General features: G+C 41.4%; 1 protein-coding gene across 4 annotated transcripts in view; it reads right to left on the bottom strand.

Moving 5' to 3' along the window:
• Window positions 1-18,269, bottom strand: part of GRIP1 (glutamate receptor interacting protein 1) — a 434,525-nt gene that overhangs the window by 314,733 nt on the left and 101,523 nt on the right. The window lies entirely within an intron of this gene.

The following is an 18,269-nucleotide window of genomic DNA, read 5'->3' as shown; positions in this document are numbered from 1 at the left end:
TCGCTATCCAAGTCATAAAGATCATGAGACTGCCAATGCATGTGTTAGATTTTTCAGTAAGAGAAATGAGCACTGCAAAAGACGTCGGTTTCAAGAATAGAAGATGCAGGGTAGAGAAGGGGGTGGGAGTGGAGTGTGTGTAAAAAGGAGCTTTGCTCTTAGGGGGCAGACACTTTGCTCAAAGCACTCTTCAACTGCTGACCCATCATGCAATATAAGCTTTTTCCTCTATGGCATCTGTTTATATAAATTCTGACCAGGTGGCAAATACTTCCCCTCTGCTCTCAGCAACATTACACAGGGTAGAGAGCACCTGTTATAGAACTGGACGGATTAGCTCAAGGTTGGCACACTCCACATGGGCTTGGGGCCACAGGTGAGGAGGAGATCCCACTGCCCTGTCAATGGCTGGCTCTGTGCCTCCTCTTGGCTGTAGTCCATGTCCTCTGCTAATGGGATTGATCCTTGGGCATAAATCTGAAAGATCTAGCTAAGCATGTGGGCAATTATCTTCTCCAAAACAGCTACTACAGACTGCTGCTAGTCCAAAGCCAATGTTTCTAGCACCCAGAAAGCTCCTAAGGGTACAAAAATGAACACTATGAACTTCATCTTTAAGATTCTTGGAGAAGGAGTCACTAAGGGTGACAGAATGATATAGAAATTTGACTTAATGAGTGGCTTTTATGCAATGTAATTCACATTTCACTTTAGACAGGTAAGATTTCAGTGGGATACATTTCACATTGGTGCTGTCAACAGGATGCGTGAAAGCAAAAAGAAGGGTGAAACTAACGCTGCAAATGGCTAAGGGAGATGGGCAGGAAACCATGGAGAAGTTTCACAGAGCAAAAGGTGTGAGAGCTGGATCTTGAAGGGTAAGTAGGAGGTGGGAGTCACTGGAAGAGGAGGAAAATCCTCAGGTAGAACAGCATGTGCCATGGGGCAAAAGTTTGATGGGAGTTGAAAGAACTAAATGAAAAGGAAGGGGTCGCTGTTGTTGGTAGCAGGTAGAGCCACCGCCTGCAGTGCTGGCATCTGCTCCACTTCCGATCCAGCTCTCTGCTGTGGCCTGGGAAAGCAGTAGAAGATGGCCCGAGTCCTTGGGCCCCTGAGCCCACATGGGAGATTCAGAAGAAGCTTCTGGCTCCTGACTTTGGATTGGCCCAGCTCTGGATGTTGCGGCCATTTGAGGAGTGAACCAGAAGATGGAAGGCCTGTTTCTCTCTCCTCTCCTCTCCTCTCTCTCTCTCTCTCTCTCTCTCTCTCTGCTTCTCTGTAACTCTGCCTTTCAAATAAATAAATCTTTTAACAAATTGAAAAAATGAAAAGGAAAAGATAAAACCAAATTACAACACAGCTATATATCTGGGAGAAGCTAATGATAATGTTACTATTATCTTAAAATCCATTTTTCTTTTGAGGACCATTCATCCCACACTTCACATCTGTGTAACTTTTTAGATTACTTCCGTGTCTCAATAATGGCGTCCCGATTCAGTAAAATACAAATCAATACACTGAGTTCTCTAAATTTACAGAAGAACTAAAACTTGCATGTTCCTGGACATTTAAAACAATGTTTTCTGATGAGTATGTTGCGAGCCTAAAGTAAAGCGCTAATCTGAACAGTATTTACGACAGAGTAATAAACGAAAAGAACCTCGACAAATTGTTTCTTCCTGATGGTCAAAAGTCTGGAGGCCAAAAAGAGTACACATTAAAAAAACAATATCCTCAGTATGAAAAAGACATTTAAAAAGCAATTATAGCTATGGAATTTTGATCTGGGAGGGATATTAGGTTGCATACACTTATAGAGTTTGGCAGGTGCTCAGAAAAATATTTGTAGAATAAATGACTGAATGAATATTCTGTGTTAGTGGTTCATAAACCACACTTCCTAGAGGCAGTTCTAAATTATATAAAGCAACAAAACAATTTCTATACAACAGTGAAGTCTCAAGCTGCTACAAAGCTGCATCTTAGTGCCTAGTTTACAGGTGCATTTCAGATACATGTCTACAGATGTATATTTATAAATACATAGAGGTACTTCCTTTGCTAAGAAGTAATAAGTAACAATCTTAATAATGAAAGGAATGGAATAATTTGAATTTTAACCATCCTGATCAAAAAGACTAGCATCAAAAGAGAAAAAGATAAAGACCAACTTTCCTTCTTTTTTGACCTATCACAAACTTCACCTTTTCCATATCTTACTTTCCTTGCATCAAGAGGAGTATAAAAATGATAATGACCTTTCTCATTTCAGAGAGATGTCGAAAGGGTAAATATATTATCAGTATGTAAAATGCTTTTCAAGTTCATTAGAGAGAGCCACTACAGGTTTTAATTTAATCATCATGAACTACTTGTGAAAACACAGCCATTGCACCTTTAAACAAGTCATTTTTTATGGAAATTCAAGTATATTCAAACAGAAGATAGTGGCTTTGTGGTCACAGGAAAACCCACCTGGTCTGACCTCAGTCCTGGACTCACTGGGGCTCAACTTGCAGGCAGTCACAAACTTAAGACCTCACTCTAGGCTGCATGGTGAGGGCCTGGGAGTGCTGTCTGCCTGCACTGAACTGAGTTGGGCAGGGCTGAAACTCGGGCATCTTTTTCTGCCTACTGAGAGCCCTCATTCTGCACTAAATTCCAGGACAACAGGTGTCAGGAAGATGAAAAGCAATGGATTTAAAGGTATAATAGATAGTTTACACTCTTCACAGAAGTTCTGACCCTATTCCAACTACATTTCTCAGGTTAATATTGCAGACAGACAAATTGCTCTAATCAGTAAATGCAAATCAAGAGCCCCTCAGTCAAGTAGGAGATGGGATGGTTTGTGGGTGGGAGGGTGGTTATGGGGGGAAAAACAGCTATAATCCAAAAGTTGTACTTTCAAAATTTACATTTATTAAATAAAAGTTTTCTAAAAACAAAAAAAGAGTCCCTCAGTCAGGAGAAGTAGAATTAAGAACAAAAGAATAATGATTCTTTCATTATTGACCTGGATCATATATGTAAATTTATCTAGATTCTAGAACTTTAAAATTTATATTTATTAAATAAAAGTTTTCTAAAAACAACAACAAAAAATTCCCTCAGTCAGGAGAAGTAGAATTAAGAACAAAAGAATAATGATTCTTTCATTATTGACCTGGATCATATATGTAAATTTATCTAGATTCTAGAACTATAAAATGTCTTCAGTGCCCAGGATTAAACACAGAGAAAAGTATCAACAGCTATGCTTTCCACATCACTAAAATAACCAGTAGTCTGGAGCTTGAAAAAGAATGAAACACAGTGCTGAATGGGGCTTGTGCCATCAGATAAGCGGGTTAACAAGATCTGTCTCCAAATTCTTCTTCTCAATTGCTGTACTATTAATATGCACTTGGTCTTGAATATGCATTGGAAGAATCAACACATCAAAAATATGACTGCTAGTGAGCAAAGGAATTAAGATCACAATTAGTTGCAATTTAGAAAGAAAAATTTACCTGTTTACAACATCATTTTTTACACAAAAGATCTGCCAAAAAAAAAAGTATGGAAAATTCTGCATGAACTTCAGATTTTCTTCATCAATCTTTTTCTTTCAAGAAATTTACTTGACAGAGTTCAGAGAGACAGAAGCAGAGACAGAACATTCATCTGCTGGTTTACTCCCCGAATGGTGCAATGGTTGAGGCTACACCAGATCAAAACCAGGAACCAGGAACTCCTGGGTGGCTGGAGTCCAGGTACTTAGGCCATCTTTTGCAGCCTTTCCAGGCACATTGGCATGGAGCCAGATCAGAAGCAGAGCACTGGGGACTTGAACTGGTGTTTCTATATGAGATGCTGGCACCACTGGTTGCAGCCAGCTTAACCCATTGTGAAACAGTGCTGGTCTCCAAAATATAATCTTTTAATCTCATTTGTATGCATTTTCTGAAGTTCCCTTATATATGAGGATATTTGATTTTTTTAAAAAAAATATTTATTGAGTAGCAAAAGTTGTATTGGTACCTGTGCCATGTTTTCAATTGCACATAGGACATCAGCATTTTAAAGTTCTACCATTATTTCAAAATTGTAATATACAAAGCATAGCTTAACAAATTCTTCCCATGATAGTTTTTTTTTTTTTTTGGACAGGCAGAGTGGATAATGAGAGAGACAGAGACAGAGAGAAAGGTCTTCCTTTTTGCCGTTGGTTCACCCTCCAATGGCCGATGCAGCCGGTGCATCGCACTGATCCGAAGCCAGGAGCCAGGTGCTTCTCCTGGTCTCCCATGCGGGTGCAGGAACCAAGGACCTGGGCCATCCTCCACCGCCTTCCTGGGCCACAGCAGAGAGCTGGCCTGGAAGAGGGGCAACAGGGATAGAATTCGGCGCCCCAACCGGGACTAGAACCAGTGTGCCGGTGCCGAAAGGCAGAGGATTAGCCTGTTAAGCCCTGGCACCGACTCCCATGATAGTTTTTTATAATTATTTTCCTTTATATCACTCTGGCCACTAACCTGCTAATCTGTTAGGCTAGAAATCTAGGTATAATTATTTTCTTTTGCATTAATCCTGTAGAACTCTGCCATCATTAGAATTAAAGAAAGAAATATATCCAAATTTGTACTGGGAGCAACTCAATTACTTCAGGATTTTTTTTTTTTTTTTTTTGCTTGTTTGTTCAGTGAAGCCATCATTATTCTTGGTCCCTTCTTTTGTTGACTGCTGGATGGTCCTACCACCCTGTCCTCTTCAGGGGCTTAATTCGATGCCATCAAACTTACATACTTGGTATGGGACCACATGATAGAGTAAGTTGAAACACTGTACAAGTCTACACATTTCCATAATAAACCCAGTTCTCTCTCTCTCTCTCTTTAACTTCTTAAAAGACAGCTTCTGGAGTAAGACTGCCAGGTTGGAACCCCAGAACAGCTGGGGTTCTGCTGTGTAACCATGAGTAAAATGATTTTCATCCATGGGGGAAAACAGCTGCAACAACTTTGGGAAGTTGCAAGGAGGCTGAACTGTGGTTCTGAGCCCTGCAGCAGGCTCAGTAAATGCCAATTCTTATCATTATCATCACCTACTGTCCAGGCCTACTTCACACTAGACAGCCACACATTCCCAACAGGCAAACACTCACTGACTAGCCACTAACTATCTCTGGAGCACTGAGTACTAGATGGACAAACATAAGAGATAGTCTTGGGGCCGGCGCTGTGGCTCAGTGGGTTAATGCCTTGGCCTGAAGAGCTGGCATCCCATATGGGCGTGGGTTCTAGTCCCAGCTGCTCCTCTTCTGATCCAGCCCTCTGCTATGACCTGGGATAGCAGTGGAGGATGATCCAAGTCCTTAGGCCCCAGAACCCACGTGGGAGATCCAGAGAAAGCTCCTGGCTTTGGATGGGCACGGCTCTGGCCGTTGCAGCCGTCTGGGGAGTGAATCAGCAGATGGAAGACCTCTCTCTCTGTCTCTACCTCTCTCTGTAACTCTGTCTTTCAAATAAATAAAATAAATCTTTAAAAAAAAGACAGTCTACACTCTAAAGAAGATGAGTCGTGTGTCCCAGAAAGACATATGAACAAAATTTAAATGCAAAAATTCAGTAGGTTAGTGGACTTTAAGTAGTCCAATAAGTAACATTTTTTTCCTCCTCAAAATCAGAAACAATAGAGAGAATGTACAAGAGAATTAAGCAGATGCAAAGCAAAATGTGTTTTTTGTACCTTAGGAAGCCGATGTTGAAGAGAGTACATTAGTGTGAGAGTCTAAAGGGCTGATTAGATGTCCTGAGTCATAGACTTCCGCTGCCAATGTCACTAGCAGTGTTGAATAATCTGCCTGTGCCTGCAGATACAGGGTCTGAAGGAATCAAGCAGCACTGGCTTCAGAGAGACAGAGGAGCTGAGCATCAGATATGCCAGTTCCCCTCCAGGGAGGACGCAGGTAAGGGGCTACTGTCACACAGCAGGTGCAAAAAGCTGCTCTCGGCTATCCACAGAGACATGCCCAGAGTACTGCAGTGGCAACAGAAGTAGATACCTAAGCCAGGCAGTGGTGTGGGGTGAGGGAACCCAGAGAAGCACCTCCTCCCACTGGGGTTTGAAAGGATAAACAGGAGTTAGAAAAGGAAAGAAGGGAGAAGGGGGAAAGATGTGCCGGGCCAAGTGGAAGAGTGTGATCAAGACATGGATCTGAGCAATGGTGTGGTGTGCCGTGGGACAAGAAGAAGTTTATGTTGCTGGAGTTTAAGGTATTGGGGAGAAGGGTAGTAGGCAAGAAAGGGGTGGGCTCTGGAGGCTTGTGTGGCAGGTTAAAGGGCGTGCACTTTGTCAGAGGTGATGGGAACCACTCTGACAGGGAGCGTGTTTAAGACAGATTGCTCTGGTGGCTGTTAAGAATAAGCTGCAGGGGCAGATCCTTTGGAGAGGATTCGCTACTGCTTCCAGCAAGAGCTAGCAGGGGCCAGAACTAGGACACTGTTGTCAGAACCCACAGCGGGGATGGATTTGAGAAATATTTCTGAGGCATGATGGGCAGAATTCGGAATTGCTTGACTGCTGGCTGAGACTTCTTGCCTCCAAGATATCTTTCTTTCTGGTCTAGTCTGAATTCCACACAGCCTGCCTAAGGCCCCACCCCATGGCAGGCATTACCTGCGTGTTCGTCCTCAGACTAACCCCACAAGGTGGGTATTAGTAACTCCTGTTCAGCAGAGGAGAAAACTGAAGTCCAGAGAGGTTACGTCTAGGGAGACCCAGCGAATGGTGGGTGGTAGGCTTGGAATTCATACCTACACCACCTGACTTGAAAACAGGAACAAGTAAGAGCAGAAGACCCTCCAACTTTCCACACTTCATCACAAGATCCCCTCTGCTACCACCTCTACCTCTGCATTGTCTCCTCTCAACCACCACCACCACCTAAGTTCCAAAGTCGTTTCCACAGTCTCCTCTGCCTGGACCCGCTCCCATCCCTTTGCATAGCTGTGTTTTGGCCATTGCTCACTCCAAGGCTTTACCTTTGCATGGCCTGTTGACCTATTCCCTTTACTGTCACAACAACACATTTTGTCAATAGGAAGCATGTACAAGACAAGACACCCAAATAATCTCCCTTCCCCTGGACCCTTTTGGCAGAGGTAAACACTGTTATCACGTTACGCAACACTTCTGAAGAGACACCCAAGACGTCAATAAGCATAAACAGCCATACGCTATTAGCTTGTCTTCAGTAAGGCTTCTCTAACTCCTGTTTTCACTGCTCCTCCTCCTCTGGATCCGCTTATTATCCACAGTGCAGAGCCCCAGGCGTCAGCACACAATGAACCTCAGGTTGTTTCATAAATACAGCCTTGTCTCCTTGAGGGCAATGGCTCTTACATACTCATCAAAGAGTTAGACACACAGTAGGCGCTCAATAAAGACCTGCTGATTAATTAAACATCCTTGAATTAGCTTCACATTAGCACAAATGTCTTATATCATGCAAACCTTTAACAGAATCCATTCACTTTGCATTTACACGGTCACTTTTGCAATAACCATCTACTTAATAGTCATTTATCTCCTTTAGACTCAACTGTCCGAGCAGTTGAAAAAGTTGTTTTTTATGGATTCTCATATTATAATAATGAGGTCAATCAAAAATCCAAGTCTTAAGATATTCAAGCCTCACAGAGCTGGTCATCATGCAACACAAATTTTAACTCTACCTTGAGATGCTTTTCACATATTTATTTGTGCCATTTCTATCTATTACATGAGGCTATACACTCAGTTGGGCTAAATTTTAAATGCTGGCTTTATTATATTCATGATATTCCATTAAAAGGCAACCACTGGACACATTTAATTTACTTGTCAGGGGAATGAATCTCAGATCATCTGTCAGGGAAAGATCAGATCTCTTTTCACTGTGATGCAATGATGTTTTCATTTAATAATGCTCCAGAATTACATTTTCCTCCCCTAATTTGGCATCTCTTCTGCTAAATTCATTTCTTTTGTTCTCTTGACAGTTTTCAGTCATGGTTTAAATACCTACAGTTTCTGCTTCCAGGGTAATAATTTTTGATTTTTATTTTTAATGACAGCAAAAGTTCCATGAATGAGTTCATGTGTATGGCTTGCTCTGTGAATTTTACAAGCCCAAAGAAAATTACATTTCAGAGAAGGTACATATCCAATTACCAGGAAATGAGTTACAACAAAGTGGCCATGAAGCAGTGTAATAAAGACAACCTCAATTAAAACTGACTATAACAAAGCAAAAAAGTGACATAACGCAATGCACATTAATAGCTTATTCAAAAACTACAGAGTGGGTGGTAGGAAAAGGACATTTCTTTCCTGTACAAGCTAATAAATCATTCTAGTTAACAATAGGAGGAGTAGGAAAGGGCAACGATCTCTTTTGTGATCAATAGAGAGTGGTAGTTAGAATTCAAGGAAGGAGGAAAATAATTCACAGTAACCTTGTGAAAAATTATTTCAGACAAATCTTGTTAACTTTCATCTGTTTTCCAGAAATGTCACGGGAAGAATGAAGTATAGGCAAGTTTATGTGTTTATACATTTATATACCGTGCTGCTGACAGACTCAGGCTGACCTTCACGAAACCTCCTGAGAGTGGACAATTATACCACAGTACTGTGACTCTGAGGGCAGGGTGGACAACACAGCTGAGAAGACCTGAGGGTTTGGGTAGTGGTGGCAACAAGGAGGGAAGGAAGCAAGGAAGATGGGCAGGTGAGGTTTCCATGCATGAGCGAAGATGTGACACGTTGACCAAGACTGGCTCTGGAGTATGAATGCAACTCAGTAATGCGTAAGTTTGCTGGCACACTCTATGTGCTTGTGTGGGTGAGAATGTGTGCATGCATGTGTGTTAGTGTGTGTGTGTGTGTGTGTGAAAGAAGACTAATGGATTTCGAAGGTCTTGTCAAAGAATCCAGATTTTAACCTGAAAGTCAGGAACTGCAGAAGGATTATAAGCCAGCAAAGCAGCATGATAACGTTTACATTACAAAGACAATCAGGTAGCACCAGTGTGGAAGATGGATAGGGGAAGGCACAGGGAGAGGAAGAAAGATTAATAGGGGGAGGATGAAGCAATAAACCCTGTGGTCAGTGATGAGAACCTGGACAAGTCAGGGCCACAGTGTGAAGAAAAGAAGTGGAGTTCCAAGAAATATGAGTGACAGAGGATTCTCAGGATAGGAGACTGATGGATGTGAGGAGAGAAGAAAGAAAGAAGAGCATAGGATGATGCCCTAAATGTCATGAGTAGGTGACTGGGGAATGTGCAGCCACTCCTGCACGGGATAGGAGATAATTCAGGGGAAGCACTAAAACAATATGAAACATATGTAAAATTAGAAGTATTAACTTTAGTGAAGAGCCAGAGGTTGAGTGATGCTCTGCCTATTAGACTTTAAAATATAAATCTATCGTACTTAAAAGCATGTGTTGGGGGAGGGAAATGGGGAGTTATTGCTGGAAAGTGCAATTTCTATTCAGGGTGATAAAACGTTCTGGAAGGGGGTAGTGGTGATGATTGCACAACATTGTGGATGTACTTAACGTCACTGAAGTGGACACTTGGTAATTGTTCAATGATGGGGTAAATGCTGCCTGTGATACTGGCATCCCACATTGATGTGCTGGCTTGAGCCCCAGTTGCTCCACTTCCAGTCTAGCTCCCTGCTAATACAGCTGGGAAAGCAGTGAAAGATGGTCCAAGTGGGTCCCTGCCAGCCATGTGGGAGACACAATGGAGTTCCCGGCTTCAGCCTGGCCCAGCCTGGCCCAACCTGGCTGTTGTGGCCTTTTGGGGAATGAATCCATGGATGGAAGATCTCTGTTTCTCCTGTTTCACCCTCTCTCTGTCACTCGACCTTTCAAATAAATCAGTAAAATATGAAAAGAAAGAGAATTTTGCTGCAAAATTTTTTTGAAGTCCATGGAGTTTTACCTGGAACATTCAAGCAGTTTGTAGAGAATTTGTATTATAAAAAAAAAAAAAAAAAAAAAAAAAAACTATGCAAGAATTTAAAAATTTTTGCAACAAAATGCTTACCTTTTAATTCCATTTTCCTACATATTGTTTGAAGTACCCCTGTATGCCTACATACCACAGGTGATCAACTGAGTTCCACTTTTCTAGAGAACTCCCTGACAATTTGTTTCAAGGGACTTATCCAGTTCCTGTTCCTTGATGGGGTAATTGTACTGGAGGGACTTATCCTAAATAAACATCCCGTTGCAGTCTTTTTTGTTCCTGCTTAAAAATAAAAAGGCTTATTGATCACTCTGGCTGTAACGCTTTCTCTCCCATTATTCAATAATTCCTCCTTTTCCTTCAAGTTTCATCCTGTCCTTGATTTTGTTTTAAATCTATTTATTTATTTGAGGGGGAGGGAATGAGAAAAACAGACAGAAACAGAGAAAGAAAAAGAAAGAGAAAGAGAAACCCATTGCTTTACTCCCCAAATGCCCAGAAGAGCCATGAGTCTATACCAGTCAAAGCTAGAGATAATGGGACTCAATGCATGTCTCCCATGTGGGACAGAGCCACCTGGGCTACCATGGCTGCCTCCCAGGGTCCTTATTTTCAGTAAGTTGGAATTGGGAGCCAGAGCTGAATATGAAATCCAGGTACTCTGGCATGGGAAAGGTGTCCTAACCCGGCTTAACCACTTGGCCAAATGCCAACCCTATGTCTCCGGATGCTGACGATGGTTCTTCCAGTTATTGATTGCCATGGCATTCTGGAGTTCCCTTTATTGGCTTGTTTTTCTTATTATGCCTATATTGCTTGTCTTCCTCTTGTCTGGATGTCACTTCTTGATGGCAACCTCCATGGAGTTCTTCTTTTTTTTGCTTTTTAGCAGAATGTCTCCAAAATATTTATCTCCTGATACTCTTTAAAGTGGTTACTGATGTTGAGATTTTTTATGACTTAATACACATTTTCTCTTCTTTGCTAAATATTATCCCCTAATACAAAATAACAGTTCAATGAATGCATGCATGAATGGAGGATAAACGTGGAGAAACAGGATTGCAATCATTTTTACTTTTCATTTTTCTTTTCTCCCTATATCTGAGATTAACAACAGAATTCTATTCAGAATAACAACAGAAGTCATAAAAAACAGCATCCTTTCATACAGTTCTCCTACTGAACTGAAAGTCATTACTCTAAACAGAAATATTTACTGTGTAGGATGTAAAACTAATAAAAACATGTGTTTCAGATTTTTAATTTTTTAGAAGGAGAAAATGAAAACAAACTGAATCACCTTTCAACTTGCAAGCTGGTTCCCCACACATCAAGCTGTCCAAGCTGTGTTCATGCTGTAGCTTTCCACTCTGTTTCAGGAGACATGCAGTGTGAGACCCCGAAGCCATGGTTTCTACGTCATGGCTGCTGCTCTAAGAGCATCCTGGAGTTGGCCATGGATCCTGACCTCTAAGGAATTATTTATTATTACTGCTGATGTGCAGTCTTGTTCTGTCAGGTTAAAATACACCACATAGGAGCCGTCGCTGTGGCGCAGCATGTTAACACTCTGGCCTGAAGTGCCGGTATCCCATATGGGCACCAGTTCGAGACCCAGGTGCTCCACTTCCGATCCAGCTCTCTGCTATGGCCCGGGAAAGCAGTGGAAGATGGCCCAAGTCCTTGGGCCCCTGCACCCACATGGGAGACCCAGAAGAAGCTCCTGGCCCCTGGCTTTGGATCGGCATAGCTCCAGCCATGGCAGCCAATTGGAGAGTGAACCATCAGATGGAAGACCTCTCTCTCTCTGCCTCTCTTCTTTCTCTGTGTAACTCTTTCAAATAAATAAATAAATCCTTAAAAAATACACTACATAAATCAGCAACATGACTAACAGCTTTCACACACTAAGTCACTAACGCCTGATTAATGATAGTGACTCCAGTCTTCCTTCCCTGAAGAGCCACTGCTAATTCTGTGATTTTACTGCCTGAGCCGATACCCATTGAAATGAAAACGTGGGCCAAACTTCTGCTGTCCTATTTAGAGATGGGAATGTTGTTACCTCTCTTTAATAGTTGTAGTAATAATTCTCTTAAAGAGCAGCAGGTTGGGGGCTGGCGCTGTGGCGTAGTGGGTTAAGATTCCACCAGTAGCGCTGGCATCCCATATGGCTACCAGTTGGGGTCCCAGCTGCTCTACTTCTGATCCAGCTCCCTGCCTATGTGCCTAGGAAATCAGCAGAAGATGGCCCAACTGCTTGGCCCCTGCACCCTACCTGGGAGACCTGGAAGAAGCTCCTGGTTCCTGGCTTCAGCCTGGCCCCACCTTGGCTGTTGTGGCCATTTGGGGAGTGAACTAACGGATGGAAGACCTCTCTATAACTCTGCTTTTCAAACAAATAAAATAAATCTTTTAAAGAAAGTGGTAGGTTTTTGTGCAAGTGGGGAAAAGATAGTGGTTACCCCCTCCCTCCACTTCCTTGCTTATTCCTAGTTTATCAAGTTGAAACCTGCTGAATGTCCCCATAATCTAATCATTTATAAAATTCTTTTCAATGACCTGTAATATATGTATAGAAAACCCATATTTTCACTAAAACAAGCATCCATTTGTTGGTTTTAACATATTATGTATAGATGTTATACACAGAATACAAAATAAATTACTATTAACATTAAAAATACATTTGAAATAGTTTTCTACATTTTTTTTTAAATAAGAAAGGGAGGACTATCTTAATTATGCGTAATACTGAAAGTTAATTGGGAATTCATTTTGCCTAAAGGAGATTAAGAATTTATTATTTTTAAAGACATATTTATTTGAAAGGCAGAGTCCAGAGAGAGGTGAGACACAGAGAGAGAGCAATCTTCCATTTGCTGGTTCACTCCTCTAATGGCCAGAAGTGCCAGGGCTGGGCGTGGCCAAAGCCAGGATCCTGGAGCTCCATCTAAATCTCTCATATGGGTCCAGGAGTCCAAGAACTTGAGCTATTTTCTGCTGCTTTCCCGGATACATTAGCAGAGAATGGGATCATAAGCAGAGCAGCCTAGACTTGAACTGGAGTTCCAATATGGGATGCTGGCATAGCAGGCAGCTATTTAACCCACAATGACTGTTCCTATTAAGAACTTTTTAAAAAAGAAATAGAAGAAATGGGTGTTTGCTAATAACCCCTATCCTAATAATGCTACTAACAGTATAAAGAGGCATCTTTTCAGAATCTTCTCTTATTACCTTTTGAATATTTAAAGGGAATTCTGCCCATTATATTTCCACGGTCCCATCAGAATAGAAGTGTCTTGGGACACACAACATGCGTAGAATATAGCCACAGGGTAGAGAAAATAGTGAAGTAACTCATCAATACTTATCAGTAGAATCAAACACAGTTCCATAAAGAATCTGATTTAGCAAATTAAAAGTAATAAAATGTTTTTCAAAGAGAGCAAGTAAGAAGAAGCAAATCTCTGTCTAAAATCTTATTGGTTTAAATTTTAAGTATCTAATGGAAAGAGTGCCTTTTAGTATCACTATTACTTTAAATTATAGGTTTAGAATGCTAGAATCATGTTTTATTAGTTTACTTTCAAGTTATATTAGATTTCAACTTGCAATGAATAGTAGATCAATACTCACAATCTCATATCAGAGATCTAGTTTGTGTTCTGGCTACTCTGCATTTCCAAACCAGCATCTTGCTAACGTGCCTGGAAGACAGTAAAAGATGATGATCCAAGTACTTGGGTTCCTACAAGTCCTAATTCCTGGCTTTGGCCTGGTCCAGGTCTTGTTGTGGTGGACTTTTAGGGTGTGACCCAGTGGAAGGAAGATGTCTGTCTGTCTTTCTCCCTCCCTCCCTCCCTCTCTCTCCACTCTCTGCCTCTCTGTTACTCTGCTTTTCAAATACATAAATGAACCTTTAAAAGTAGAATAAAAATTACAATCAATTCCCTTGTGATTCTCTCATTATATAAATATACTAGCTTTCTTTTTCCTAACAAAGCTAATGAAATAAAAGAAATCACAATTAAAACAGGATGACAGGTAGGAGAGCAGCCTCTGGCTAGACAGGTTCAACCACACTGAAGGACACAAATGGAGACAGGGCAAGGCATCTGGTGTTTAATAGTGCTTCTTTTGTATGATCCAATGGAGGGGATGGTTTTTTTCAAAGAATGAAATGATTTGAAAGAACAAGCGAGAGAACCTCCCCTCCATTATTTCACTCCCCAAATACCTGCAATGGCCAGGTGCAGGGCAGGTTGCAGGATGAAGACTGAAGCTCTGAGCCAATAACTCCATCCAGTCTCCCACGTGAGTGACAGGAAGTCAACTACTTGAGCCATCACTGCTGCTTCCCAGGATCTGAATAAGCAGGAAGCTGGAGTCTGGAGAGGGGCCAGGGATCAAGTTCAAGCACTCCTATGTGGGAGTCACGAGTTCTAATTGGCAGCTTCCCCACTAGACCAAATGCCTGCCCTGAGTAGACTTTCCACAAGGGATCAGGGATGTATGCTTAGATATTCCTGATCATCAGATTTGCTAATGAAACCACTGTACATACTCTCTCATCAGTGCAGTAAAACCAACCAACCTTTTTTTTTTTTTGACAGGCAGAGTGGATAGTGAGAGAGACAGACAGAGAGAAAGGTCTTCCTTTTTGCCGTTGGTTCACCCTCCAATGGCTGCTGCGGCCTGCGCACCACGCTGATCCGAAGCCAGGAGCCAGGTGCTTCTCCTGGTCTCCCATGTGGGTGCAGGGCCCAAGGACTTGGGCCGTCCTCCACTGCCTTCCCGGGCCATAGCAGAGAGCTGGCCTGGAAGAGGGGCAACCGGGATAGAATTCGGTGCCTCAACCGGGACTAGAATCCGGTGTGCAGGCGCCGCAAGGTGGAGGATTAGCCTGTTAAGCCATGGCGCCGGCCTGAACCAACCAACCTTAAGGAGGGCTTTGCCATGATAGAGGACAAGTAGGGTGGAAAACATCAGTGAGAAAAGGCTGCCTGCTCTTGTTCACTCAGGAGGTGAATTAACAAGTGTTTCCTGGAGCTGCCTTTGGTTACAGCACATGGTCTGTGTAGGATCCACAACTGGTTTCTAAAGAAAACTGAGGATAATATACCTTTCTTCTTAAGATGTATAACATTTGAGAAGTTCCTGGGGCCAGCGTTGTGGCATAACAGGTTAAGCCGTCTGCAACTCCAACATCCCCTATGGGTGCTCTTTCAAATCCTGGCCGCTCTACTTCCAGTCCAGCTCCCTGCTAATGCGCCTGGGAAAACAGCAGAAGATGGCCCAAGTACTTCAGCCCCTGCAACCACGTAGGAAACCCAGAAGCAGCTCCTCACTCCTGGTTTCAGCCTGGCTCAGACCCCTTGACATTGCAGCTATTTGGGGAGTGAACTAGCAGATGGAAGATCTCCCCCTCCTCTCTTTCTCTAACTCTGCCTTTCAAATAAATAAATAAACAAATATTAAAAAAAAAAGTTCCTTTGATAATGATCAATCAGGTTCAAAAACAATTTGACAATAGTATTTTTACTTTCTGTAAAATATTAAGAGAAACTAGCTTTTAAACAGCTCTGAAGTACAAGCATGCTTTATGTTTACATAGTGGTCATATACTTTTAACACTTCATGTCAAAGTAAACTAAAACAGTACATCATAAGAACAGAAAAATGTAGTTGGATATATTCATGTACATGAAAAGACAAATTTGTAGTCTGTTCACAATGAAAATACATAAAATGGTGTTATAGTTATATTTAGATTATATATATCTGTACTTAAAATTATATGCTTATACATTTTAAAATGTACAAATTTAAGTCTGTATTTACTCATTTTCTTTGAATGGCTGCCCTAACTACATTTAGTTGTAGTTGCCTCCCTCTACTGGCCAAAAATATTTTTTGTGTGAAAACACAGATTTTTGTCAAGATCCTGAGACAGAAAGTAAACATATTTGTAAAATATCTGATAAATTATTTCTGATAAACATTGCTCTGCAATATGCTTTTTATAACCAGAGGAATTTTAATAGAAAAGGTAACATACCCTCCTGAATTAGAACAAAACAAAAAATAGGAAGAAAGTTGCCAGGGCTTTTGATAGATAGCACAGAAAAGAAAATAGTCAAAATACAGTATTTTGAAGCAAATCTTGGAGCATAGTTAGTAATAAAATTCAAGGACAAATAGCTTTTTTAAATGAATGAAAAAAATCAAAACATCTCAAGATCTGGTCAGAAAGCTAAGAGAATGAAAATTTCTGCTCAGTGAGTATGTGGGGTTTTTTTTTAAATCATGACTTGAATGATTTTCAAGTACATTTACAAGAAGGGAACACTCATGTACTTTTGGCTAACACACTCAAGATTCAAAATTATCTTGGAAGTAATAGCACAATGGACTGACTGAAGTTAAGCCCTGCTCCACAGTTTTCAAACCAAATGCACTGGAAACAAGCTTATTTCAACCCTTTTGGTGGCAAAACCTGCTCTGATCCTACAATTCTCAATCTTTATTTGTCTTACCTAGTCTGACTATTCATACATTTCACTGCATTAACATTAACAGTTTGATTATAGGGAGGTAATCATGGGTCCTTCTGAACGTGCAGCATAATATGTGACATACAAATAATATGGTGATGGGGCATCGCATTCATGTCCTTTATTTTCTACAAAGGCGGACAGTCCAAGAAAACATCTCTGCTTTAAGGATATCTGATAAGTGACTGTGAAAATGCAACCAAACTAAAAGCAGTAGATATTAGTATGCAGCAGGTCCAAAAATTTTACAGCAGAAGTGCTGGAAAAAAGAGTTTAACAGAATATTGGATAAAAGAAGATTTGTTGGTTTTTAGTGAGCTCTAATTTGAAGACTATGTACTAGTCATTTTAATAAATCATCTCTCACCTTTACATAAAGAAATATTGTTGTCATTTTATGGATGAGAAAACTGAGGCCCAGAGTGGTCAAAAGGTGGTGCAAAGATCATGCCAGTCGACGCAGAAGCAGGTTTTGAGTTCTATGCCTCCCGACTTTTTGGGCCGCACCCTTCTTACTACAGAGTCATCTAAAATATGCGACAAATGGGGCTGCATCTGAGTTAATCTGACAATCAGTGGGAAAGGGTTCCTAGGAAACAATATTTGCCGGGATCAGTGTAAGGATGGAGTTTATCCACACAACAGCTATCCTCAAATGTAGAGGTGAGATAGGAATGTGACAAAGACTTTACACACAAACTTGTTTTTCTAATGGGAGCTACAGTGATGGAGATTGTAGCTCAAGTAAGGAGGCACTTCGTAACTTCACAGCTTCAGGAGGATTAGTCTCTGTTGTCCATGTTTATATCAAGTGATCAGAATACAGCCTCTTATATAGCAAATTATTCAGTGAATATTTGTTGAATTACACAATGAGCTAAAAGGAAATGAGAAGCAGGAGCGGTGGTAAGTAGATTTATAAACAGCCACCTGCAACACTGGCATCCTATATGGATGCTGGCTCGAGTCCTGGCTTCTCTGCTTCCAATCCAGTACCCTGCTAATGTGCTTGGGAAAGCAGCAGATGGTGGCTCAAGTGCTTGTGCCTCTGCTACCCATATAGGAGATCTGGATTGAGTTCCAGGCTCCTGGTTTTGGCGTGGCCCAGCCTCAGCCATCACAGCCATTTGGGGAACAAACCAGAGGATGGAAGATCTCTGTCTCTCCTCTCTCTCTGTTACTATGCCTCTCAAATAAAAAAATAAATAAAAACATAAAGAAAGAAAGAAATGGGAAGCAGTGAGTCTACTGTTAGTACCAGTCACTCCTAGAGCAGCCATGCTGGTTACCTTGTCTGTCTTCCACACAGAATAGCATTTTTTTTTTGAAAGGCAGAGAGACAGAGACAGAGAGAGATTGCCCATCCGCCAGTTCACTCCCCAAATGCCTGCAGCAGCCAAGGCTAAACCAGGTTAAACCCATGTGCCAGCAACTTGATCCAGATCTCCCATGTGGATGGCAGGAATCCAAATACTTGAGCCATTATTGTTACTTTCCATGGTATGCATTAGCAAAAACCTGGAATCAGAAGCAGAGCAGGGACTCAAATCTAAGCACTCCACATTGGATTCAGGCATCCCAAGTGACATCTCAGCTACTGTGATAAATGTCCTTCCTGACAGCTTTGAATAACTGGCCATTATCATTGAGTGAGTTCTTTAGGCCAGTAGCATCCCATCATTTTATTCTCAGAATA

Source organism: Lepus europaeus, chromosome 10, assembly GCF_033115175.1.
Source record: "Lepus europaeus isolate LE1 chromosome 10, mLepTim1.pri, whole genome shotgun sequence".
NCBI lineage: Eukaryota > Metazoa > Chordata > Mammalia > Lagomorpha > Leporidae > Lepus > Lepus europaeus.
This window is presented reverse-complemented; position numbering and strand designations above follow the sequence as displayed.